The sequence below is a fragment of the Dermacentor albipictus genome, chromosome 2, assembly GCF_038994185.2.
Source record: "Dermacentor albipictus isolate Rhodes 1998 colony chromosome 2, USDA_Dalb.pri_finalv2, whole genome shotgun sequence".
In the NCBI taxonomy this organism is placed as follows: domain Eukaryota; kingdom Metazoa; phylum Arthropoda; class Arachnida; order Ixodida; family Ixodidae; genus Dermacentor; species Dermacentor albipictus.
The window spans coordinates 22,461,585-22,473,685 of NC_091822.1; the positions used below are offsets into that span (position 1 = coordinate 22,461,585).

At 42.5% G+C, this 12,101-nt stretch overlaps 1 protein-coding gene across 4 annotated transcripts in view; it reads right to left on the reverse strand.

Annotated features, from left to right (window-relative positions):
* Window positions 1-12,101, reverse strand: part of LOC135897941 (galactose-3-O-sulfotransferase 3-like) — a 128,975-nt gene that overhangs the window by 95,222 nt on the left and 21,652 nt on the right. For all 4 annotated transcript variants that reach the window (XM_065426651.1, XM_065426652.2, XM_065426653.2 and 1 more), the window contains exon 2: window positions 2,106-2,149. The gene's annotated coding sequence lies outside the window, so the exon portion shown is untranslated. The remainder of the gene's footprint in view (window positions 1-2,105; window positions 2,150-12,101) is intronic.

The following is a 12,101-nucleotide window of genomic DNA, read 5'->3' on the forward strand; positions in this document are numbered from 1 at the left end:
CATTGAAAGAATTCGCCGGTATCACCAATGGCACCGACTCCGCCTTTGTAATCCTCGCGATTGGCTTTGAAACTCGCAGAGCGCAGCGCGTTGCGTAATGCCAGTCTCCGAAAGTTAGCTTCGCCTCAGTGCACTAATGTTAGGCGGTGAAGCATAACAAGCGTGGGAAGGGGGCAATTGTCACGGGACATAGTATGTATTCCTTAATTACACATGCATGCACCCCGTCTCCTGTCACAGTACAAGCCCTGATATGCCTAATAAGCGTACTGGCAGGCCTTCAGAGCTTTTTCAGACTTGCCTGTGGTAATTTTAGCCCTTAAAGGCAGTTAAAGACATGCATTAATTTTTTTCAGACTGCCAGTTTTTTTTGTTTTTGTTTTTTTGCGGCCCCTCGGAAATCCGAAAATCAAATGTTGACTGTACAACTGACCAAGAGGATGCTTCAGATGATCCATGTGGTGAAAGCGTGGTAGAAGGAGGATGAGAACAGAAAGGACCGACGTACTGAGGAATTAACGGGAAAGGAATTGCCGGCGCCTTTTTGAAGGAGCTTGAGCTAAAAAAACTAAGTGTTGGCTGACGCTGAGACACAGGTGTCCCTCATCCAAACCAAAATAAGTTGTTTAAGCAGTGAAACCCAACACTGAGATGTTGTGTACGGGCTGAGAGTATGTCAGGACAGTTTAGGTTGACTTCTCAGCTGCTGAGAGAGAACCTTAGTTGTGACAAAGTTCAGGACCTCATACAGATGAGCTTGCTATCAGTTGATGGAAATAGCTGGTATTAAAAAAATATTTACTTATGTATGCATCTCCTTTTCATTCGTATTTGAAAATGTTCGACTCAATTTAGAATGGGCTTTACCATTTCTTTCTCTGTGCATTTTACTCACACCTTCCTTCTGTTTTCTTTTTAAATAAAATAGATATTACTCCTTACTATTCAAACTGGAATAAGTCTTCTTTTTTTCAGCATGCTTACTAGAGAGTGACAGCATCGGGCAACGTGGTGTCAGCCTGTCTTGACATAAAACAAAGTTCTGGCTCATTCAGGGAATTTCGCAAAGGTGCTCAGGGAAAACCTGGAAAACTCAGGGAATTTGGAAATGTCAACTTGGTAGACACCCTGTTAATACTCTCTTACCTACTGATACGTTTGATGGATTCTATGTGTTATCATTTGTGTTAGTATTTTTTACAACACGCTTACTTTATTACTGCACACTTTATTATTTTATTCGAAATTAAAGTGGATGAAAAAACAACTTGCCGCAGGTGGGAACCGAACCCACAACCTTCGCATTTCGCGTGCGATGCTCTACCAATTGAGCTACCACGGCGCTGTTTCCCCGTTCACTTTCTTGGGTATTTATGTGTCCTAGTAGAGCCCAGGGAGCGTTAGCCAGCGCCACCACTCACAGACCTTGGCGGCGGACGTGGAACGTCCTTTTAGCCGCAGGCGCCACGAGAACGTGATTTTTTGGGGTGATGGCAACTGGTCAATAAACCCACATATGCTACCTGAAGGCATCAATGTAGTCTGATTCGAGACCCTCGTTAGGTAATAACGAGGGTCTCGAATCCGGCTACATTGATGCCTTCACCCAAAAGTTGCAAAAATTCAGCCAGTTGCCTATACTAGGACTACTCGTGATACAGTAGCGTAACTAACCTAGTAAAGAGAGCAAATCTTCAACCACTAAGAAACTGGAGAATAATTTCTAAACTTAAATTTGCATACTGTTTCTACCGTGGACATTACAAAATTCCTTGTTCTTGCTACTTGCAAGATCCCTATAACCACTCGACCAGATCTAACCACTGCACTGTACCAAACTCCTGTAAATATTTATTTCCCCAAGCCATATTTTAATCGAACCATTCACCGGGTATTGTAGTGAATTGCACGACACTTGATTCATTTGTAAAAAACACAGACAGTGGCACTTTCAGAGAGTTAATAGTTTGCATTCCCGACTAAATGAGCGTTTCTTTTTTCTCGTTTCTTTGTTGTATTAATACTACTTCTATAGCATTTGCGTATTTACAGCGACTGCGTTTGCTTTAATTAATTTTTATGCTTTGCCCTGTTTTCATACTCACTGATGTGTCCACTCCTGCTTGGGCCCGGAAATGGTCTGCAGTATCTGTAAATAAAATAAATAAGGCTAAGCTTCGCCGCAGCAACATCGGCGTGAAAACGTTTGTTGACAGCGCGGTCTACACCAATGAGCACTTGATGCCGCGAAATAAAGCGCTTTTTTTCAAAGGCGCTGGCTTTGAAAAAACAACACAAATGGCGAATTCTGCGGATCAGCAACTGCCAAATCAATTTCAGAAAAGCCGAAAAAATCAAAGTGTGGCGCATTGCTGATGATTCAGATCTAGCAGTCGTTAACTAATCAGCATTAAGTTTGAGTGAGTGAGTTATGCGAGTTCCTTAAGAATAGTAATCGCTCTCTTATTATCTTCAATGCGCGCAGCCTCCGCAAACGTCACGATGACTTCCAGAATCTGCTTTCAACTCTTTCTTTCACCTTTTCAATCATTGTTGTCTCAGGAACTTGGCTTAGCGAAGTTGATAAAAACCAGTACTGTTTCCCTTATAAATCAGAGTATACCAACAGACAGTAGAGTAACTACGGTGGAGTAGCTGGCTATATCTCGTATGAAATCCCGTACAAACGAATACTCGACCTCACCTCAAGTATTCGAATCTTCGAATAAGTTTTTTGGGGGATTCGATCCTAATTTTCTTATCACCGAAAATAGAAACTACATCTTTTGTTGCGTGTACTGTTCACCTTCCTTTTCAATTCTACACCATAGTATTTCTCTCGAAAAAATAATGCCAAAGTTATCCATAGAGACAAAAAAATGTCATAATTACGGGTCATATGAACATATAATAAATGGCGTCATCCGGAGCTCCGTCACTTATTCGTCTTTTTTTTCAGTGTTTTGGTTACGAATGTCTTCTCAATGTCCCTAGTCATTCAGTTCTTCGGGATTCTAGCAGTCTAAACAATCATGCATTGTCTAATCTTTTGAATCCACCTGATGCAGGAGTACTTGAAATTGACATTACTGACCATTTTCCCCTCTTTCTGCGCATTACGTCTGCGCACTATCTCTATTCCAACTCTTACATCAAACTTGTTTTCCATAAAAATTGTTCTCAGAAGCTGTATCTCAGTCTGGTTCTTCGCTCTTGGCACCTATGATCAGCAGGTAGCCTCCTCGTTATTTCTAACAAAGTTGTTATCACACTATCATATTTACTCTCAGATAAGCAAATGGAAAAAGAAAGTGGCTTCACCTCAAAATCCATGGGTCACCGATAGTTTGCTAAAGACCATGCGCACATGCGAAAACATTAATAAAAAACAAAATGAGAACAGTTCAATATAAACCTTTAAAGTTTAGAATAACAGCGCAAGGACAGCAGAGGGGACAGAAGAGAGAACAGAGCACTTTTTAAAGCGTGTTTAAAGCATGTTTTACGTTTAAAGCACGTTTTACCAGCAATCCCAAACCTACATCCTTCTCAATATAAACCTACGTACGCGGTACAAGAAATTCTGTAAAACACTTTCTTCACGGCTTAAAAAAGTTAAATCTAAATATTACGAAAAAAAATTACTTAGATGTGGTTCCGGCATAAAGAAAAAATGGCGAATAGTAAACTCATTTTTGAATAGGAAGCAAGGAGCTGATAGCATAGCTAAAATATCCCACGATGGTAATACTTATTTAGAGCCAGTTATGATTGCGGATGCTTTCAGCGATTTCTGCTTTCCTGATAACTCCACTCGAGCTGAACAGAACTTATATGCATCAAAGCGCCTTCCACAATCACTTTATATGTATCAATCACTCCTCAAGAGGTGGTATCAGTAATCAACAATTAAAAATATCTAGTGCTGGGCTGGACGACAATAATACTGGTCATGTTAAATTAATTTATACATCAGTATCATTTGTACTGTCTGAAATTATTAACATCGTGTTTAAGACCGGGACCTTTCCTCGCGAGCTTGAACGTGGTAGGGTCACTCCAGTTTTTAAGAAAGGCGATCGCTCATTACTATCTAACTATAGGCCAATCTGTGTCTTACCCTTCTTTTGCAAGCTCATCGAGAAAATAATCGAAAGACAATTGATCAAATCCTTCAACAAATTTATTGTTCTTTCCCCTGACCGATTTCAATTTTGAGCCAGTTACTCTACAGACATAGCGCTTGTATCTCTTTCTAACCAATTTAAGAAGGCCATTCATAACGGTAAATTCACAGCATCCTTACCTGCAAACGTTTCAAAGGCAATGGATAGCATTAATCACGATATTCTTAATCTTAATCTTAATCCTAATCTTAAACAAGATTCAATAGGTATCACAGGTCATCTTTTACTACTATTACGCAGCTACTTACGAGGCAGATACCAAGTTGTTAATGTTTCCTGTGCTTATTCTAAAACCTAAAATGACTAATTTAGGTGTACCACAAGAATCCATTTTGGCCCCGTTATTCTTTTTACTTTATATTATTGATCTACCTAACTGCCTTACCTCTTCTAAGTGTATACTATAGGCCAATTACACTACAATGACTAATTCTGGCGAATGTCTGTCAACGGTAATAACCAGGCTTAATAGTAATCTTTGTAACTTGTTAGGATGGTGGAAAATAAATAGACTGACCACTAATCCTACTAAAACTAAATTCATTTTATTTTCATCCCAAAGTACATCATCACTAGCATTTCGTCCGTTTCCATTGGCAACAATTTATTATCAGCAAGTGAAGAATGCACATACCTAGCTGTTATTATTGACTGTAACCTAAAATTTCATCACCATATATCTCATTAAAAAGAAGTTATCACATGGAATAGGCATTCTCAATAGGACACGTTCATTCTTTTCAAGACCTGTGTTGCTCTCACTATTTCGCGTTCATACAGTCTCACATAACCTACTGCATAACCTCCTTGGGTAACACGTACACTACTCACCTCAAGCCGATACAAACAATCCAAAACAAGGAATTTAGAATAATCATGTCGAGTCCACACATCGCCAGCGCTAAACAGTTACTATAAGCAAATAACATTCTGGACGTTGCAGCGCTTGTCAAGTACAACCTTGACACTTTTCTATCCAAACTAATAAATGCCAAAATTTCATGGTCGCTAACTCCTACATCATTTCTAACAAACAGCAACTCAACTTATTTCGCGCTGCATATTAACTTCATTCTGTCCAAAGGTCGCACTAATTACGGCAAACAGGCAGTTCACATTGCAGTCATATCATCACTGAATACATAACCGTTTGTAATAAACTTCAGAAAGCCCTTCAATTTTCTGAAGAATTGAAAACTTTTTGTTATATGATATGTCATCATCATCATCATCATTCTGGTTACGCCCACTGCAGGGCAAAGGCCTCTCCCATACTTCTCCAACAACCCCAGTCATGTACTAATTGTGGCCATGCCGTCCCTGCAAACTTCTTAATCTCATCCGCCCACCTAACTTTCTGCCGCACCCTGCTACGCTTCCCTTCCCTTGGAATCCAGTCCGTGACCCTTAATGACCATCGGTTATCTTCCCTCCTCATTACATGTCCTGCCCATGCCCATTTCTTTTTCTTGATTTCAACTAAGATGTCATTAACTCGCGTTTGTTCCCTCACCCAATCTGCTCTTTTCTTATCCCTTAACGTTACACCTATCATTCTTCTTTCCGTAGCTCGTTGCGTCGTCATCAATTTGAGTAGAACCCCTTTCCTAAGCCTCCAGGTTTCTGCCCCGTACGTGAGTACTGGTAAGACGCAGCTATTATACACTTTTCTCTTGAGGGATAATGCCAACCTGCTGTTCATTATCTGAAAATGCCTGCCAAACGCACCCCAGCCCATTCTTGTCCTTCTGATTATTTCAGTCTCATGATCCGGATCCGCCGTCACTACCTGCCCTAAGTAGATGTATTCCCTTACCACTTCCAGTGCCTCGCTACCTATTGTAAATTGCTGTTCTCTTCCGAGACTGTTAAACATTACTTTAGTTTTCTGCAGATTATTTTTAGACCCACTCTTCTGCTTTGCCTCTCCAGGTCAGTGAGCATGCATTGCAATCGGTCTCCTGAGTTACTAAGCAAGGCAATATCATCAGCGAATCGCAAGTTACTAAGGTATTCTCCATTAAATTTTATCCCCAATTCTTCCCAATCGAGGTTTCTGAATACCTCCTGTAAACAGGCTGTGAATAGCATTGCAGAGATCGTATCTCCCTGCCTGACGCCTTTCTTTATTGGGATTTTGTTGCTTTATTTATGGAGGACTACGGTGGCTGTTGAGCCGCTAGAGATCTTTCAGTATTTTTACATACGGCTCGTCTACACTCTGATTCCGCAATGTCTCCATAACTGCTGAGGTTCCGAGAGAATCAAACGCTTTCTCGTAATCAATGAAAGCTATATATAAGGGTTGGTTATATTCCGCACATTTCTCTATCACCTGATAGATAGTGTGAATATGGTCTATGGTTGAGTAGCCTTTACGGAATCCTGCCTGGTCCTTTGCTTGACAGAAGTCTAAGGTGTTCCTGATTCTATTTGCGATTACCTTAGTAAATGGTTTGTAGGCAACGGACAGTAAGCTGATCGGTCCATAATTTTTCACGTCTTTGGCGTCCCCTTTCTTATGGATTAAGATTATGTTAGCGTTCTTCCAAGATTCTGGTAGGGATGAGGGATTGCGTATACAGGGTGGTCAGTTTCTCTAGAGCAATCTGCCCACCATCCTTCAACAAATCTGCTGTTACCTGATCCTCCCCAGCTGCCTTTCCCCTTTGCATAGCTCCCAAGGATATCTTTACTTCTTCCGGCGTTATCCGTCGGATTTCGAATTCCTCTAGACTATTCTCTCTTCCATTATAGTTGTGGGTGTCACTGGTACTGTATAAATCTTTATAGAACTCAGCCACTTGAACTCTCTCATCCATATTAGTAATGATATTGCCGGCTTTGTCTCTTAACGCATACATCTGATTCTTGCCAATTCCTAGTTTCTTCTTCACTGTTTTTAGGCTTTCTCCGTTCCTGAGAGCATGTTCAATTTTATCCATATTATACATCCTTATGTCAGCTGTCTTACGCTTGTTGATTAACTTCGAAAGTTCTGCCAGTTCTATTCTAGCTGTAGGGTTAGAGGTGTTCATACATTGGCGTTTCTTGATCAGATCTTTCGTCTCCAGCGATATTTTACTGGTATCCTGCCTAACGGAGATACTGCCGACTCCCATTGCACACTCCTTAATGATGCCCACAAGATTGTCGTTCATTGCTGCAACACTAAGGTCCTATTCCTAAGTTAAAGCGGAATACCTGTTCTGTAGCTTGATCTGGAATTCCTCTATTTTCCCTCTTACCACTAACTCATTGATCGGCTTCTTATGTACCAGTTTCTTCCGTTCCCTTCTTAGGTCTAGGCTAATTCGAATTCTTACCATCCTGTGGTCACTGCAGCGCACCTTGCCGAGCACGTCCACATCCTGTATGATGCCAGGGTTAGCGCAGAGTATGAGGTCTATTAACGCGATAGCGTTAAGGAGCTCGTGTCGCAGAAAAGCCGGTGTCGTCGGCGTCGGTGTCGGCGTTTTGCGGCGTTGACCGTGAGCGATAAATCACGGCAGGCACTCCATAAATAAAAAGCAACTTCCAAGATGGGCTGGGTGGGAATCGAACCAGGGTCTCCGGAGTGTGAGACGGAGACGCTACCACTCAGCCACGATTTCGATGCTTCCAAAAGGTACAAACGCGCCTCTAGTGAATGCGGTGTTGCCTTCGAAACGAGCCGTGGAAAGTTATACTGCAGTGTATATAGGTAATTATGAACATGTAACTTACAGAAGTCGCAATTACACGAGTAGCGAAGTGCGTTTCGCTGCATTTCTTCTGCGCTTTCCGCACACGGAGAGCCATCTTGCGGCAAACACAGAAGACCCCCTCCTCTCCATGTACGGCGATGCCCCGACAGATGGCGCGCCACGCGCGCATTGGAGCTGTCGCGGCTCGGACTCTCTCCCCTGACAACGCTTCGCCTTGCTCCCTCTGTATAATCAAGCGTCCTTCCTTTCTTTAGATCACTATCTCTCTATCTCTCTGCCCGTGCCGATCACGGCGTTTGGCTGGCGTGCATCATTTCCCCCTCCGGGATACCGAGTTCTTTGGTTCGCTCCGCTTGCTCAGGCGCACGTTTCGTTGCTGCGCCGAACGCCGCGTTGCTCGACCATATGGCTCGACGCTCACCGCGTCTGATGCGGGGCGCCTCGTAAGTGATGGCTGCCCTGTAGCCCGTTGTCTTACACCCATTGGCGGGTCGACGGGAACGCTATCGCGTTCCACTCTTGAAGGCGAAGCTTAAGCGTCCTCCAATTTTTTCATTTCTAGTCTCGCCGTTCGGGCTCCTCCACGTCCACTTTCCGGTGTCCCGCTTGCGGAAGAAGGTATTCAGTAACAACATATTATTCTGTTCCGCAAACTCTACTAATAAACTCGCCCCTGCTATTCCTAGTGCCTATGCCATGTTCCCCCACTGCCTTGACTCCAGCCTGCTGCTTGCCTACCTTGGCATTGAAGTCGCCCATTAGTATGGTGTATTTAGTTTTCACTCTACCTATCGGCGATTGCACTTCTTCATACAAGCTTTCGACTTCCTGGTCATCATGACGGGATGTAGGGGCGTAGACCTGTACAACCTTCATTTTGTACCTCTTATTAAGTTTCACAACAAGATCTGCCACCCTCTCGTTAATGCTATAGAGTTCTTGTATGTTACCAGCTATATTCTTATTAATCAGGAGTCCGACTCCTAGTTCTCTTCTCTCTGCTAATCCCCGGTAGCACAGGGCGTGTCCGCTTTTTAGCACTGTATATTGATTGTTGTGTTCATATAGGAGGTTGTGGCCAAGTACTGCACCAGGGTGGCCAATCCTGCTCTAGTGAGGGAGTGCGTTACCGGTTCTGGTCACCGGGATCGGATGGTCACCGAACTCCAGACCTATTTATGAACACGCAGATTTTTTTTTTAGTCCGGTGGAAAATTGCCAGCGCCGGGATTCGAACCACGGACCTCTTGCACGCGAGGCGGGTGTTCTACCTCTATGCCACCACTGCACGTGTGATATGCACGTGATATGTATGTGACACTACATACTGTATAACCCGATTTTCGTTTTGGACCTGCCATTCTTATGTAGTCCAGCATGTTACTTAACTTTTTCTTTTCTTTTGCTCCTCTTCTATGTTAGTTTTATCTCGTTTCACTATTGCTTAATGCCGATATATTGCTGTCTGTTAATATTGTATGGACGATAACGAACGTGAGCGCAGAGTCAGCAGCATCGGCAGCATCAAGCGCGCAGCAGAGGCTCGAGCTAGGGGACTGTGCTCGGTGCACCCTAGAACCCGCTGTCGCTACGAACCTCAATAAATCTTCTTTATAATATCTTCATTTACTTATATCTGTATTTCATTATTTATCGTTTCTGTAGTTGCACCGATTCAGCTGCTGTTTCTCGCCAATGGAACATTTATGTTAACCATCCCCAACAGGAGGTCACCATTCAGTTTTTTTCTGAGACCTCCTTCTGTATACCTATATCCATAGTTTTTTTATGTAATGATAAAAATTTATAGATTGATTGCTTGACTGATTGATTGATTGATTGATTGATTGATTGATTGATTGATTGATTGATTGATTGATTGATTGATTGATTGATTGATTGATTGATTGATTGATTGATTGATTGATTGATTCGACTTTGTCAGGCTGCATACCACAGCCTTTAGTCAAGGAAACCATTCAAAATATGGTTGCAAAAATTAAGAATTTGAATTCGAAGGACACTTTACGTGTGGGATGAGAATGAGCTTTTTGTCGAGTATTATGCCTACAAATTTGTATTCGGCGCTTACAGGCATGCGCTGCACATGCTGTTCTACGTCGCAATCAGCGTTCAGTCCTCTGATCCGTGTAAACAAAACGCATGAGCCTTTATTCAGGTTCAGCTTCAAGCCATATTCATCAAGTGAATTAGAGAGCGGAACCTGTCGCTCACAGAGTGCTAGGTTGAACGACCTAAATCCAACCTGTATGTCGTCTACGTATACCGAATAAAACATGCTGCGTGGAATGAATGGATGCAAAGAATTTGTCTTTGCAATGAAATGCCTACAACTAAGGACTCCACCTTGGGGAGTACTGGATAAAACACTTGGACAAAGCATTGCCAATTCTAACTCGGAAAGTACAGTTAAACAGGTAGCATTCTATAACACTAAGCATGGTTCCCGAAATACCTATCTCGGACAGGTCCTGCAATATTCCAAAGCACCACGTCGTGTCGTAGGTCTTTTCCATGTCCAGGAATACGGATAAAGACTGCTTATGGACAAAAGCGTTACGGATATTTCCCTCAATACGTACTAGATTGTCGGGTGTTGACCGGCCTCCTCTAAGGCCACACTAATATGGATCGAGCAGACAGTTTCATTCAAGAAAATGTAGGAGACAGCACTACATTGTTTTTAATAGCTTGCACAGGCAACTTATGGGCGCTATTGGGCGATAGGTTGTCACTAAACAACGGTCCTTCCCCTGCTGCAGAAGCGGAACGACAATTGCTTCTTTCCATGTAGACGGAAGGTACCGAGCCGCCCATGTTCTATTAAAAAGTGTGAGTAGAATCATTTGGGTGTCTGTGAGAAGGTTTTTCACTATATAGTAGATTTGTCATGTCCCACAGCAGGGCTCTGACATTTGTTTAAGGAGGCTTTTATCTCGGCAATGGGAAAAAGCGCTTCTAGGGTTTTATCTCTCTACATTTACGATCTAATGACGCTTTCTATTTGCTCTTTTTGTTTAAGGAATGGCTGTGTACAATTGATTGAGCTAGACACGAGCTCGAAGTGCTCCACACTAGCGTCAGCCTGGTCTCGCAAGCTATTTCCATCGCCATTTACCAGAGTCAAAGGCTGCGTTGATCACCCGTTTAGGCTTCTGAGCCCATTCCACACTTTTGTTTCCTGTGTATAGGAATTAATTCCTGACATAAACACTTCCCAGCTGGCCGACTTCACTTGTAGTCGCATCGTTCACCTCAGGGAATTTATCTGTTTATATTCTATGACATTTTTCGCATTACGGTACCGATGCAGCCTGTCCAATGCCTTATTTTGTCACTTTCGCGCATATATAAAGTCTTCATTCTACAAAGGAACATGTGTCGTACATGAATGGCCGTTTGTTTGTAGAATGACTTTTCCTGTTGCATTAATTATAGAAGCGTTAAAATTGACCGCGGCATCGTCTATGCTAAAGTCATGTATAAAGCCCGTGATAGGCAAGTAAATTGATTAAAATAATCCCAATCGGCAGAGGCCCACTTTAATCGAGGCGTAGCCGGGTACAAGTCAATATTGCTTTATCAGGCTCAGTATTATAAGAAAATTCTGTCCTAAACGGATTGATGATAACATTGCATACTGTGTCCGCAAAGAGTATAGGAGATACAAGCGATAAATTGATAGATGAGTAAGTCTTGTCATGAAGGTAGTGAAATGTTGGCTCTTTCTTGATAAAGACAGACGAGCCAGATTGTATATGAATATTTTCGCAAAGGTGCCTCGCTTGTCGCACAGGGAATCTCCCCAAAGCCTTTGTGAGATTTGAAAACCCCAACTAGTATGTAAAGCTCTGCAATGTGGTCAGTGATGTCACTGAAATCTTTCCCCTTGAGTTCATATTTAGGACTAACGTATTAAGTGCAGACAGTATCTACTAAAAGAATTGTCAGTACTGATGCTGGCTTCTTGAGTGTCTATAGAGGTAAATGCTGATGAGCTACACACTTGTCCTTAGTTATTGCTACACACCACCGGATGAGGAGTTAGCCTCGTCATGGTCTTTGGGAAATGTAAAATAATGCCCCAGAACGTTGTCGAGTGCAGGCTTTAACCTTCTAAATTTCAACCTCATAAAGACCCTGAATACCTCTCACATTCTGCTGTAGAAATAGTATGGCCATTCTG